The sequence below is a fragment of the Panthera onca genome, chromosome D1, assembly GCF_046562875.1.
Source record: "Panthera onca isolate mPanOnc1 chromosome D1, mPanOnc1 haplotype 2, whole genome shotgun sequence".
NCBI lineage: Eukaryota > Metazoa > Chordata > Mammalia > Carnivora > Felidae > Panthera > Panthera onca.
The window spans coordinates 8,865,368-8,878,451 of NC_138348.1; the positions used below are offsets into that span (position 1 = coordinate 8,865,368).

Here is a 13,084-nt window from a genome sequence, read left to right on the forward strand (position 1 = left end):
AAATAGCTGGGTGTGGCACCCAACTGGGGGTACATTACTGTTTAAGGAATGGCTACACTATCTACTTCAAGAGATCACTAAGACTGTTGCATCCACACGACTCCTGAAACAGAATGCTACGGGGACCAGTGACAGTCACAACAAACTTTATTACAATGAGAGGCAAGGCTGACCGATCAGGACCAACACTCTTGATAAGAGTGCGCCCCGAACAGCCGGGGTACAGAGTTTTTATAACCGATCACATCGTTTTATCATCACCTTGGAACAGAACAAAGAAAGTTTCCAGATGAGTCAGAAACAGTTGCCTAACGAGGTGTTTATTTTAGACTTTCTGCCTCTAAGTTGCAACCAGTGGATCCCCTTGACCCTGCCTCTGATGCTCTTTTCTTTGGACTTTTGTTTCCTTAATTGGTGAAGCCTAATTTACAAGAGTATGAGGCATAGTTTTCAAGAATAAAGCAAGGCTGTTATCTCTTAACCTTCAGTATCAACACAAAGCTGTTATTTTTCAAGCTAATCGTTAGCCCTATACTACAATTTAACCCTTACAAGACATTATGAGAAATGTCAACAGTGGGAGAGGACAGGGTCTCAAGAACCGTGGGAACACAGTGTTTCAGGACATAGGGAATGGATCAACTGGGTAGTGTTGCCGAGAGGTCAAGAAAGCGACTGAAAATAGTCTTGAGAAAGCACAGTGGACATGGCATATACAAATCAGCCAGGGAGTTTGTCAACATGAAAATTCTGATTCATTTGGTCTGTGGAAAGACCTGGGATTCAGGGGCACCTGGGTGGCTCAGCAGGTAGAGCACGCAGCTCTTGATCCCAGGGTCCGTGACTTTGAACCCCACGCTGGACAGTGGAGCCTACTTTATATGTAACCTGTATACGTATACGCCCTGCTACAAGCCAAGCTCCTAGCGACATCGGACGGGAAAAACCGTCCCTCGGGAAAAATCAGACCCTGTCAGAAGATCCAAGCGGAGCAGGAGCACTGAGGGCCTGATTCACATTCCCAAAATGGCTCCGTACAAAAGGCCTTCCGCTCCCGGTACCCCACAGCCGCCCTCTACGCAGGGACCCTGCGCACCAGGCCTGCAGAGGCGCGCCGGGAGGCAGGCGTGTAACCGGGATGACGCCGGTCGAGACTTCACGATGAGGTTCAGGGGGAACCTCACGGGGAGGCGGAGCCTGCACACCAGTTTAGGGTGTGTGTGGGTAAGGGGGGGCACAGGGAGTGGTGTGGGAGCAGGCGGTCGTGACCGGGACGGAGCGTCTCCCAAGATCGTTGCAAAGCCGGGATCTCTGCGTTCTCGTCCTAGAGAGCCGGCGGTACGGACCCCGCTGCAATGAGCGCCAGCGCGACTCCCTGAGTCGCATGCGCGTCTTTTTTCGCGCCACAGAGGCTGAGTGTGCGCACTGTACTCCCGCCTTCCCAGGAATTCCCTACCCACAACTGCCCAGGCTCGCGCGCTGTCTCCATTTGCGCGTGCGCCCGCCATAGTCCCGCCCATAAATCCCGTGGGCCTCTGCGAGGTGGTATTTAAGTATCTCGCTGCGGCCCGTCTGCCTCATTTTTTTTTCACGGTGTCGGGTAAGTGTGTGGGTTGTTTACTTTATCCTTTTTAAAAGGTGAAGCGAGGGAAAAATAAAAAGTGAGCGTGGCTTGCCTGAGCACTAATACATTGCATTTATTGGTTGGTGGGGGAGGGGTAAGAGCTCGGCCACGGCCTTGAGTCCACGAAGCAGCCGCGGCGCTTTGTGAAGGACAAGATGGCGATGGCGGGCCGTGCCGGCGGCCCTCTCTGTGATGAGAACCTTTTCACAGACCTGTACTGAGCTCCGTGAGGATAAGAAACTCTGAAGAGACGGGCCTTGCACAGCCGAGATGCGACACAGTCGTAGCTCCGGCGGACAAAACGATTGTGAAAAAGCCGGTGTTGATTTAATGTCTTCTTGTCTGCAGGGTTCAGGCGCACGTCTGAACGCTAGAATGGAAAAGAGCCGACCTGTTAGGGTAAGTGGGTGGCCCTCTTTTACCCCCTCTTCCTCCGTTGTCGAGTGTACGGGGGCCCCGTGGGAAGTGCTACGGGGATGATACTAAGGATTGAACTCTCTCTTTCTGATGGAGTAGTGGAGAAAGCCTAAGAGTTCTGAGTAGCACCAGCCCGCAGCGAATGTTCGGGTGTTTCGCGCGGAGGTAAGAAGACCGACTGCAAAGTATGAAACTAAGTGAGAGGTGCCCCCCCCCCCTTTTTTTTTTCCTTCCAGATGTGGTTCAGCTCAAAAGACCTTCCGGGTTGGAGGATGGGACAAGACCCATCCCTGCAAAGTAAGCTTCCAGTGATGCTCCAGGTGGGTATGCAGTGATTTACCGCAGTTAAAGGTGGGCACTGTGTCTAGATGGGGTTTGTTCTTGTTCAGATTATGTTGGCCACTCTGTGATGAACATAAAAAAGACAAGCATATGGCTGATCTTAAAAGTGATGTCATCTTCCTGCTGAGAAGTGGACCAAGAGTATTCAAGGACCTATGAATGGCTATTTTTAGGTACATATAATGCCTTCTTTTCTGTTTCCAGCGTCTCCTCCCCAGGCCTGAGGAATCCAGCTGCCTCCAAGGGTGAAGACAGGTAATTTTTTGACCAAATGAGGGGATTGGGGTGTCTTCTCCTGTTTGGCCTACAACCAGGAGAGCAAAGTGAGCAGTTTTGCCTTTTTGCTTCTTGCAGCTTATTCCTCTTAGAATGACTTTCCTGTGGAGGGAGAGAGCAACCCGACAGTACAGTTAATTCTTGAGATGGTGTGCTCTCCCTCACCCATATGTCACTGTCAGATGATTTGAATAGATATGCTGATCCTCTGTGAGGTACAACAATTAATAGCATGTTAGAGTTCTGATGGCAGTTTCTATTAATAAAGAAACTTTGTTCTAGCCTAGTATTTCTTGATAACCATCTGGTCTCCTTTTGCAGGTCGTCCTGATGGTGGTAATATGTTGATTTACCTTATGGTGAGTAGCTTCTCCCAATACTGTTATTTTGTTAGCATATATGTGAACCCATCAAAGGGTGATTTTTTTTTTTTTTTTTTCATCGTGTGGTTTTTATTTGCCTTGTCGTTGTGACTAAAGACTTGATCAGCCTGTATAGCTTTCTGGTTCTTTTTCCTTGTAGTGATGTTTCTTGATCTGTTTCTCTAGATGCCCACTGATGTGCTCAGGGTCGAACTCGTGGAAAGAGTTAAGGATGGTGAGTACTTGTAACCTTGCTGATTACAGCTTGCCCCAGAGTATAATGCCAATGAAGAGAGCAACCATCCTGTCTTACCCCTGTTCTAGCCCCAGAGCCAGTAATGGTGAACCCACTGGGGCTAACTGGGTGAGAGGATGAGAATTTGTTCCATAAGGAACTGTCTGAGGTACAGCGTATCCCTGTCAATAGTATTTGCTTGGGTTTTCTTCACTTAAACCCATTAATTATATAGCTAGAAAAGCTTTGGCTGTTTTAGATACTTGCTTGGCTAATTACATGATCTTCTTCAGGAGCAGCTTGTTCGTGTATACTACCAAAAGGCCTCCAGAGTTAGCAGGTTAGTTGGTTAATGTCTGTGGTTCATGCCACCAAATAGGCAAGTTTCCATGATGAATAAAACTAGCTCACTATGACTCCAGAATGAAAACATGTGAACACCTGAGAAACTGGAAAAAGTAGGAATGGGGGGGATGCCACGTGGAAGGACTTTTCATTACCCACAGCTTTGTCTTTCTCTAGGTATGGTTACCCATAACCTGCTCATTTGCTCAGAGGTGAGTAGTTTCCATACGTGATACCTGAAGCATATTGGGTACAAAAAAAACACCCTTTGGGGCCTAAACACATGATGACTTACATGGAATCTCGTTCGGCTGATAACTTGCTGTTGAGATTGGAAATCTGATTTTCCTAGAAATGATGGTTTTAAAGGGGAACGATTTATTGCTGAAGGTAAGCATTACTGACTCCAGTCTGGTTTGTTTCAGGTTCAGCACCTTCTCTGGAGCCCAAGAATGATTTGAGGTAAATGCCTTTGTAATGCTGTCATTTATAGCCATCATGTAAAGTTTACTAGGTGTTTTTAACGGGGAGGGGGCGACACTTTGGTCTGGGTAGCTCTTCGAAGAAGACATTACTGACTTAATTCAGTCTTGTCTGTGGACACCCTGAACCATCTGTGACAAGCTCCCACTCACCAGTGATGAATGCAATACCGCCCCAGTCTGAACACTGTGACTGAAAGGTATTTTCTGAGCTGTGAGCTTATCTTAGAGTAAGAAGTGGTAAGTTGGCTGGTGGTTTCTATGTAAAATGTGCATGCAGAATACTACATAACTTTTATAACTGTGCCTTCCCTCTAAGCAATAGGGACCCAGGGGGATGACTGAGAGGCCTATAATTCCCAATCATTCTTTTACAGGTACCCTCAGCCATTTCTCTGCTCAGCTCCAGCCTGAAGTCAGGTGGGTAAACCTAGATACTAGATGGTCCAAATTAAAACTTCCCAGTGAAGAAACAGTCACATGTCTTACTTCCTGTTCTAGTCCCAGAGCCTGTAAAGGTGAACCCACTGGGACTGGCTGGGGGAAAAGAGGAAGCTTGTTCCAGAAGGAACAGTCTGAGGGATTACAAGAGATTTCTAAAGATGGGAAGGGGAAGGAAAGTCACTTTGACGTAGAGTTTTTTTTTGTTTGTTTGTTTGGTTTTTTCAGGTCTGAAGAAGGAACAAGGCATAGATAATGGGTAGGTATTTGTCCAAATATTGGTGTTTATTTAATGTTTATTTTTGAGAGAGACCACATGTGAGTGGGGGAGGGGCAGAGAAAGATGGAGACACAGAATCTGAAGCAGGCTAACAGAAAAACAAAAGTATACCTGAAAGTAGGTATGCTAGGGTTTTTTTTTGTTTTGTTTTTTTTAGAAAGCAAGTAGGGGAAGTGGGGCAGAGGGAAAGAAAATCTTAAGCAGGCTCCATACTGAGTGTGGAGCCCACGTGGGGCTTACCCACATGACCAGAGCCTAAATCAAGAATCGTGTTCAACCAACCGAGCTATTGATGCTCTCCAGTGTGAACTAGTTTAAAGGGTAGTCCCTTGTAAACTCAGTGTAGTACATACATTCTTCTTGTCTACCAAGAAAACGCACTTTATTCTGTACAGGAATTCCGTTCTTTATCAAAAGGGAATTTTCAAGTCCTGTTTTTGTACAACCTAGTTATTGCAATTAACATAATTGTTTAACCCTTTCTAAATAAAGGTTTAACCTTCATTGTGACTTGTGCATGTAGCCGGATAGAAGGAAATAATCCTGGGGAAGTTGGCAGTATCCAATTTAATGTGGCACTTTGCCTGATGGTATCTAGCTCAGGGAAGCATTGTTCAAGGAGCCTTCTGAGATCTTCCTTCCCCCAATACATGCCTCACTGCATGAAAAGTTTCCTGGCTTTGGGTGATCCTTAGCTCTGCCTTAACTTTGGCAGGCTTGGTTCATAAGGCACAAAGAGCCATAAGGCATAATCACCATTAAGGACCACTCAGACTCAAAATATTGGCTGTCAGATTTTGGTATTTCACTGCCCTTTTTCTGCATATAAAATTCCCAACATTTCAGTGGAGTCTGCTTTCTGTAGGATCAGGCCAGTAGCCCCTGAATTTCTGTTCCTCTAATGAGTTTCTGAGTCTCTACATTCTTCCCTTTATCTGGAATTGTCCTGGTTCTTGTAGGTAACTCAGGGTGCCACTCAAAAGTCCCTGCTAGGGGGTACCTGGCTGGCTCAGAGCATGCAACTCTTGATCTCAGGATCCTGAGTTTCAACCCCATGTTTGGGCAGAGCCTACTTCTAAAGTTTTTTTTTATTTTTCAGACAGGGAGACAATCCCAAGTAGACCTCATGCTGTCCAGTGCAGAGCCCAACGCAGGACTTGAACTCTGAAACTGAGATAACCTGAGTTGGATTCAATGGTTCGACATATAACAGACTGAGCCAATGAGGTGCCCCTAAAAAAATATTTCTTAAGTCAATGCTAAAAGGCTTACTTTGGCCAATTATTGTGTTTATCCTGTTGGTGTAAATATAACTTGATGAGAATAATCCTGCTTGTGTCTGTCTTCCATTTGTTCTTTCCATGGGAAACCAGAACTTCTGTTCACTTAGGACATCTGGTAGGAATGCTCAGTGAACACCTGAATTGACATCAAACATCCATCTTTCCATCTACATGTGCCATTGTTTCTGAGCATAAATTTAGCAAGTGGCGTTAAGGACATGAATGAGTACTTGAAAATTTACAATCTCATTCAGATGGATTGTCGCCTCACACATACCTAATGTTTTCAAGTCTGCTTTTTAATTGGCCCTGGGCAAGCCAGCTTTAGGGGTGGGCAGTCAAGCCCACAAACCTATGGCGCTGTTGGGGAGCGGATAGTTATACTTATGTATAAGTGGGATGCAAATAGGTTGCATAAGAAAAGAGACAAGGACCAACTTTTAAAGTTGGTGGGGAAAAAAAAAAAGCCTGGGAGGAACACAGGAGAAACAGTGAGCTACCACAAGCAGAATCTGCAGTGCTGACCAGGAAACATCAGATCACTTGTGTCAAAGCCACTAAGGTCAGGTGGACTTGAAACAAAGCAGCAAGCGTTTAGTTTTTACTACAGACCAGCCACTATGCACACGACCTCTCACCCCAGTACTTACTGTGGGAGGTCTTTGCCAGAAGTATCCTTGGATAAAGGGGAACTAGCAAAGAAGCGACTTGTCCCTGTCACAGAATACCAGGGGAGGAGAGGGTTACTATTCAAGGTCCTAGGTACTTAGCCATCAGGCCGGGTGCTATCTCTAGGAGTCTGGAGGCTGCTTCTACTGTAACCCAGCCGAGGGATTCAGCAAGGAGACGATGGAACCAAAGTTAGATCTAGGCTGGTACAGGGGCCAGAAGGTATTCACTGGAAGAGTCTGGTTGACAATGAAGCCTTCCAGGAATACTATTCTCACCATTTGGCAAATGAATTCAAATTAAGATCCAAGTCAATGGCTACTCTGGCTAAAAGATGAGATAACAGACAATATGGAGGAACGGGGGAGAGGGCTGGAATGATTGAGGCCTGGCTCCTCGAGTTCCTGATGCTTCAGACCACCTTTCCTCTGAGCTTCAGGTACATCCACTTGCCCCTTGACCTCCTTCCCTGATCTATCTAACTGGACACAGTCCCTGGAGTCCCTGTCCTGCCCAGGTCTGCTCCCCCCTGACACAACACCCCGTCTCCCCACCTCCATGAATGGTCACAGCACTGAGCAGCTGCTCTGTCCCAAACCTAGCAGTGTACTGATCACAAGAGCCATGGCCTTGCTTTTGCGGTTGATTGCTGTTTAGTTACATTCTTACAGGAGGGAGGGAAAGGGAAAATAGGACAGTGAGTGCATAAGATAGTTTGAAATAACAGTGGTTTTCAAGCAGCAGTGACTTCATCCCCCAGAAAAAATTTAACAATCCCTGGAAACGTTTTTGGTTGTTACAACTTTGGGGGTGGTATACTGGCATCCAGTGGGGAGACCCTACGATGCACAGGCCAGCTCCCTCTCCACCACTCCAATGAATCATACAGCCCAAAATGTCAACAGTGCTAAGTTGAAGACACCCTGAGATCTGTGAGAAATGCCAGCAGGGAACAAGAATCCGTGATTTGGTAAGAAGGTGGTCAGGGAAAGCGTCTCTGAGGAGGTGACATTTGAGCTAAGATGGGGAGTTCTGGAGGCTAAGGAAGGAACAGCTGATGGGATGAAACGGAGTCACTCAGGATGTATTCTGGAGTAGACGCAACAGGACTAGCGGACAGAGTGGATGTGGGGGTGAGTGACGGGAGCATAAAGGACATTCCAGTGGGGACAGTAGGGAATGCTTTTGGATAGCGTGAGTCTCAGATGCCTCCCTGACACCCAAGGAGTCAAGCAGACGTGGTATGGTATAGCAGTTGCCTGAGGCTGGAGTCTCCACCACTTACTAGCTGTGTGACCTGAAGTGGTTCAGTTTCTCCTGTAAAAGCGGAACATGACAGTCACCACTTCTCTCTTAAGGCTGTTACCACATACAAAGCACTCGGAATGGTGCCTGGCACCACTGACCAGTCAGGCTGGAGACGGAATCCGTTGTCACCATAGCACCGAAAGCCCAGGCACCAGATGAGAGGCTTTCAGTAGAAAGTGTGAATTCGAATTTCTAGAGAGCTGGGGGACGAGGGGCGGGGGGGCGGTTCACACAAATTAGCAAAGGGGGTGGTGGAATTGGTGGCCAAGAGGAGAACTGGTGCTTCTTTTCCAGGAGCTGCAGGAGCTGTCCAAATCCACCCCCGAGTTGCCACGGGAAAGTGGGCCCAGTGGAGCCAGCCCTGAGTCCAGGAGACTGTGCTCTCAGACGGCCCTGCCACAAGCCGAAGCAGGGCTTCCAGGACCATCCCCATCTATGCCTCCATTTTTTTTTTTTTTTTTTTTTTAATGCTTATTTCTTTATTTGGGGAGAGGGGCAGAGAGAGAGACAATCCCAAGCAGGCTCTGCACTGTCGGCATAGAGCCTGATGCGCAGCTGGAACTCAGGAACCTGTGAGATCAGGACCTCAGCTGAAATCCAGAGTCGACCCTCAACCCACTGAGCTACCCAGACGCCCCTGTACCTCCAACTTGATATGACCTCATTAGGTGTTTGGACGCCTTCAGTCAGGTTCTCCTGTCTCTTTAGCACTGTGGTTGTTAATGAATGGGCTTAGGGGGCCCTAAAGAATCCCCCCAGGAAATGGTATGCAAGACGTGTGTAAGGCAACTCATTTGAGGAAAGCTTCAAGAGATTCTCAGAAGGGTTGGGAGATGCAGTTACATTAAAATCAAATTCTTCAAACTGACTAGGCTGTTCTTTGACATGCTCTATATTGTGCTGATTTTTAACTTTACACCATTTCTTTTTTTTAGTATTTTTTTAACATTTATTTATTTTTGAGACAGAGAGAGACAGAGTACGAACGGGGGAGGGGCAGAGAGAGAGGGAGACACAGAATCGGAAGCAGGCTCCAGGCTCTGAGCCATCAGCCCAGAGCCTGACGCGGGGCTCGAACTCATGGACTGCGAGATCGTGACCTGAGCTGAAGTCAGACGCTCAACCGACTGAGCCACCCAGGCGCCCCAAGTTTATACCATTTCTTAACACACACACACACACACACACACACACACACACACAAATAGAAAGTCTAAAATTGTTTAATCAATTTATAAACAACAAGAAAAGTACCATTAAAACATTTTATGGGGGGGGGGATGTTATAAGCCTTTGAACATGTGACAATGTATAGTGTGTCAGTTTTGTGAAAACAAAACATCAAATTTATTTTATTATTATTTCAATGTTTATTTTTGAGAGACAGAACGCAAGCAAGGGAGGGGCAGAGAGAAAGGGAGACACAGAATCCAAAACAGGCTCAGGCTCTGAGCTGTCAGCACAGAGCCCAATGCGGGGCTCGAACCCACAAACAGCAAGATCATGACCTGAGCAGAAGTCAGAAGCTTAACCAACTGAGCCACACAGGTGCCCCCAAGACATCAAATTTAAAATGTATGCACACGGAAAGAATACTCTTCCCTTGGCCTCACTTTGCCTGTCATCAAAGCCAGTGATTCTCTGTGATCCCTTCCACTTCCCTCCACCTCTGCCATCACAGCCACCCTGCCCAAATCCCCTCCAGCTCTTGCCTGGAGAATCACAGGAGCCTTCTCCCAGTTTTCTCCAGTAGACCACGAACTCACGAAGCCAAAGGTCCTGTCTGATTTTATCATTGTAGAGTATGTGCTCCATAAGCATAAACAAATGGACACATGGCCTCCCAGGAGCAAAGGTTAATTTCCAAGTTCTTATGGTGCCTGCACTGTCAGTCTCCCATACTTGTATGGAAAGGGGCAGGGTAACAGCGGACTGAGGGTGAAGGAGCCACTCCCCACTTGCCTTGGCTTCAGAGGAGGAACAGGGCTGCTGCTGACTGCAGACCGAGCTGAGGAAGCACCGGCCACCAGATCTGTGTTCTGCGATACTTGGCTGTACATAGCCTGGGGCAGAAGGTGAAGCCCACTCAGCTAGGGGACTGTGGCCTTGCCCGAGGTTGGGTCCAGTAGAATTTGGAGAAGGTTCAGATCGAAAGAAACTGAACGTTGCTTTTGCCCCTGTATTGGTTTTTATTGCTGTTGAAACCAACTACCACAAACTCAGTGGCTTAAAACATAACAACTTATTATCTTACAGTCCTGGAGGTCAGATATCCAAACCAGGTCTCAGTGGGCTAAAATCAAGCTGGGTCCGCAGGGCTGCATTCCGTTCTGGAGGCTCTAAGAGAATCTGTTTCCTTGCCTTTTCCAGCTCCTAGAGGCTGCCCACATCCATCTGATGACCTCCTTCCATCTTCAAAGCTAGCAAGGGCTCATCCACCTTATACGTGCTCCATCACTCTGATGCTGGCTCCTGCCCCCCTCGGACCCTGATGAGGACCTTTGTGATTACAGGCATCCACTAGATAATCCCAGATAAACTCTCCTTCCCCCGACTCTTAATTTAACCACATCTGCAAAGTACCTTTTGCCATGGAAGGTAACACATTGAGAGGTTCTGAGAATTAGCACGGGAGTATCTTTTTTGGGGGCAGTATTCTACCGGCCACACCTCCTTAATTCAGCCCTCCCTGGAGGCTCTGGATTTACATATGGGAACCTTTACAAACTGCCTGTTTATTAGCATCAGGGACACAATTCTGAGAACCTTGTTCTCTAAAATCATAGATTATAGAAATTTTGCTAGTTGAAAGCCTGTCAGTGAGAACAGAAGGTCCCACCTAGTCACCTTGACACAGAGACAACGGCCTCTATTTCCAGCCCGGGCGTAGAGCTTCAGTGAAGGGGATTTCCAACAACAGAACGTTCCACATTAGAAAAAAAAAAAAAAAAAAAAGAACGCTCCACATTTATATTTATATAGTTTCCAAGGAAACGGGACCTCAAGTCCTTTCTCAGTTCCCGCCTGATCATCAATCCTTTTCATACAGCCGGACTTCGCCTTGAGCCTACAAAAGAACTGCTTCGTTTACATTTTATCTACACTGGCCTCAGCCTGTCTCTCCCACCTGGGTTTAGGAATCGGGACCTTCCAAAACGCCTTTCTCTGGGCATCTCTTCCCTTGTGCGAAGGGCGCACGGTGGACGATGCGTCGTAAACGGCAAGATGTAAGTGGTTTGCGGGTGGATGGTACAGTCAAGGAGGAGGCGCGGAAGCGAGGGGAGCCCTAGAATGAGAGGGGAATGCAGCTCCAAAGCCCAACCTCAACTGGGTTCTCACTACCGCCGTGTAAGCGCGTTATTAGTCCCCAGTTAACAGAAAAGGAGATTCCAAGCAACGGGCCTTATGTCACCAAGTTAGGAACTGGCGAGCAGGGATCCCAATCCAGTTCTTCGGACTCCGAAGCCTGTACTTGGGATCGATAAACAAACTTCCCGGGGAAGGGCGCCACCACCTACCGAAACGCCTTCCACACACTCACCGAGAGCGCCGCGCGGCCTGCAGGCGGGCAGACAGGCCCGAGTCTGGGAGGCAAAGAGACCACGCCCATATTGAAATCCAGACTTGTATGTGGACCAATCCCAAGAAAGAAAATCATTGGTAGGGCGGGGTTATGTAAAACAAGCGGAGCGTGTACAGGCAGGCAATGCAGCAAAGACAACTATTTAAGATCTTTTTTAAAAAAAAATCTAGCTATTATTATAAAGGAAGAATAATGAGACGTTGAATTTGAGAAATATTACATATTTCAAGGTAACCTAATCATTATGTCATAAAAATCGCCACAATCTTAAAAGCTATAGTAAGGGTAAGGGTTGCCAGGAGCCGAGAGCAACGGCATCGCTTCTCGGCCTTTTGGCTAAGATCAAGTGTAGTATCTGTTCTTATCAGTTTAATATCTGATACGTCCTCTATCCGAGGACAATATATTAAATGGATTTTTGGAATTAGGAGATGGAATAGGAGCTTGCTCCGTCCACTCCACGCATCGACCTGGTATTGCAGTACTTCCAGGAACGGTGCACCCCCTTTTGGGGGAACAATAACGGTTTTAAAAAAAGAACGTTGTTTTTAGACGAGTTTTGGCTCCGGTTTCGGAGAGTGGTGTTTTATCTTAAACCTGCTAAGCTAGTGGGGCTGCTAAAGAGTTTCTCTGGTGTGTGGGTTTAACCCAAGGTATGACTTATGCGACTTGTGAGCACGCCTGCTTTCCCTTCTTCCCCACCTCCCGTGGGCTCTGCGCTGACCACTCAGAAATTGGAGCGTTTTTCGGGTTTTCTGTCTTTTCCGCCGGCCGTGTCCTGTCTTTGTCAAATAGAAGTGTACCAACGTTAATAAGAATAATATATTGCTCAGCGGGGAGCGTTCTGATACAAGCAAGTAAAGTAACTTGAAAATAATCCCCGTTGTTTCTTACTCTGCGTGCAGAAATTGTTTTCCTGGTATGTTTAGGATGTGCTTCTCCCCAAGGCAGTTTCTATTTGCTAAAATAACTTTCTCGGTCTGGGAGCTGGAGTAGCAACTTTTTTTTTCTCTTGCACTTTTAAAAAATGCTTTCTTTAAAGGGTTCAAAAACGATTTGCAGGGTTTGGGAGCGTGCGTAGTTTGGTTCTGCTTAGCTCTGTTTTATCCTGGATTAGAAAGGGGAACTCCCAGGGGGCCGGCCCAGCCCAGCCTAGCCTAAACCCCAGGTGTATCCCCGAGTTTACAATGAGAGGAAACCGCCCACCAACAAAGGAGACGTCTCACAAAATAAAGGAGTAATTTAAAGAAAGACTTTTAAGGTTAAGGTGGAGTTTAGATTTGATTTAATGTTGTGATAGGTTCAATACAAACTAGGACTGTGGAGGGGGGACAAAGGGGTCAATATCCAGTGTACCCTGTGAAGTAGACATCGTGCTTGTTACCTTGGTAATAACGTTTGCGTAAGTGTGGAATGTTGTGCTCAGAACCCTCATTC

The 13,084-nt window shown here is 46.9% G+C and overlaps 2 long non-coding RNA genes and 9 other non-coding genes across 12 annotated transcripts; 10 read left to right on the forward strand and 1 right to left on the reverse strand.

Moving 5' to 3' along the window:
- Positions 1 to 1,601: 1,601 nt before the first annotated feature.
- Positions 1,602 to 6,132, forward strand: LOC132661920 (uncharacterized). Of its 2 annotated transcripts, none has more exons than XR_014135284.1 (11): positions 1,602 to 2,023; positions 2,278 to 2,338; positions 2,588 to 2,638; positions 2,981 to 3,018; positions 3,208 to 3,256; positions 3,550 to 3,596; positions 3,779 to 3,813; positions 4,027 to 4,063; positions 4,461 to 4,503; positions 4,753 to 4,793; positions 5,912 to 6,132. It is a non-coding gene; the product is annotated as an uncharacterized LOC132661920 (long non-coding RNA). The 2 variants fall into 2 exon arrangements; XR_014135283.1 differs by having other exon boundaries at positions 1,606 to 2,023; positions 2,278 to 2,361.
- On the forward strand, positions 2,093 to 2,168 carry LOC132662629 (small nucleolar RNA SNORD26). Its single transcript, XR_009602646.1, has one exon. It is a non-coding gene; the product is annotated as a small nucleolar RNA SNORD26 (small nucleolar RNA).
- On the forward strand, positions 2,443 to 2,515 carry LOC132662628 (small nucleolar RNA SNORD27). The gene has a single exon (XR_009602645.1). It is a non-coding gene; the product is annotated as a small nucleolar RNA SNORD27 (small nucleolar RNA).
- On the forward strand, positions 2,837 to 2,911 carry LOC132662627 (small nucleolar RNA SNORD28). The gene has a single exon (XR_009602644.1). It is a non-coding gene; the product is annotated as a small nucleolar RNA SNORD28 (small nucleolar RNA).
- On the forward strand, positions 3,303 to 3,429 carry LOC132662633 (small nucleolar RNA SNORD22). The gene has a single exon (XR_009602650.1). It is a non-coding gene; the product is annotated as a small nucleolar RNA SNORD22 (small nucleolar RNA).
- LOC132662626 (small nucleolar RNA SNORD29) lies at positions 3,641 to 3,706 on the forward strand. Its single transcript, XR_009602643.1, has one exon. It is a non-coding gene; the product is annotated as a small nucleolar RNA SNORD29 (small nucleolar RNA).
- LOC132662630 (small nucleolar RNA SNORD30) lies at positions 3,881 to 3,949 on the forward strand. Its single transcript, XR_009602647.1, has one exon. It is a non-coding gene; the product is annotated as a small nucleolar RNA SNORD30 (small nucleolar RNA).
- LOC132662631 (small nucleolar RNA SNORD31) lies at positions 4,232 to 4,300 on the forward strand. Its single transcript, XR_009602648.1, has one exon. It is a non-coding gene; the product is annotated as a small nucleolar RNA SNORD31 (small nucleolar RNA).
- LOC132662632 (small nucleolar RNA SNORD22) lies at positions 4,543 to 4,667 on the forward strand. The gene has a single exon (XR_009602649.2). It is a non-coding gene; the product is annotated as a small nucleolar RNA SNORD22 (small nucleolar RNA).
- A 4,555-nt stretch (positions 6,133 to 10,687) lies between the features above and the next one.
- On the reverse strand, positions 10,688 to 11,658 carry LOC144612981 (uncharacterized). The gene is made up of 2 exons (XR_013550257.2): positions 11,606 to 11,658; positions 10,688 to 11,350 (listed from the first exon to the last, which is right to left on the reverse strand). It is a non-coding gene; the product is annotated as an uncharacterized LOC144612981 (long non-coding RNA).
- A 305-nt stretch (positions 11,659 to 11,963) lies between these two features.
- On the forward strand, positions 11,964 to 12,154 carry LOC132662671 (U2 spliceosomal RNA). Its single transcript, XR_009602686.3, has one exon. It is a non-coding gene; the product is annotated as a U2 spliceosomal RNA (small nuclear RNA).
- The last annotated feature ends 930 nt before the right edge of the window (positions 12,155 to 13,084 follow it).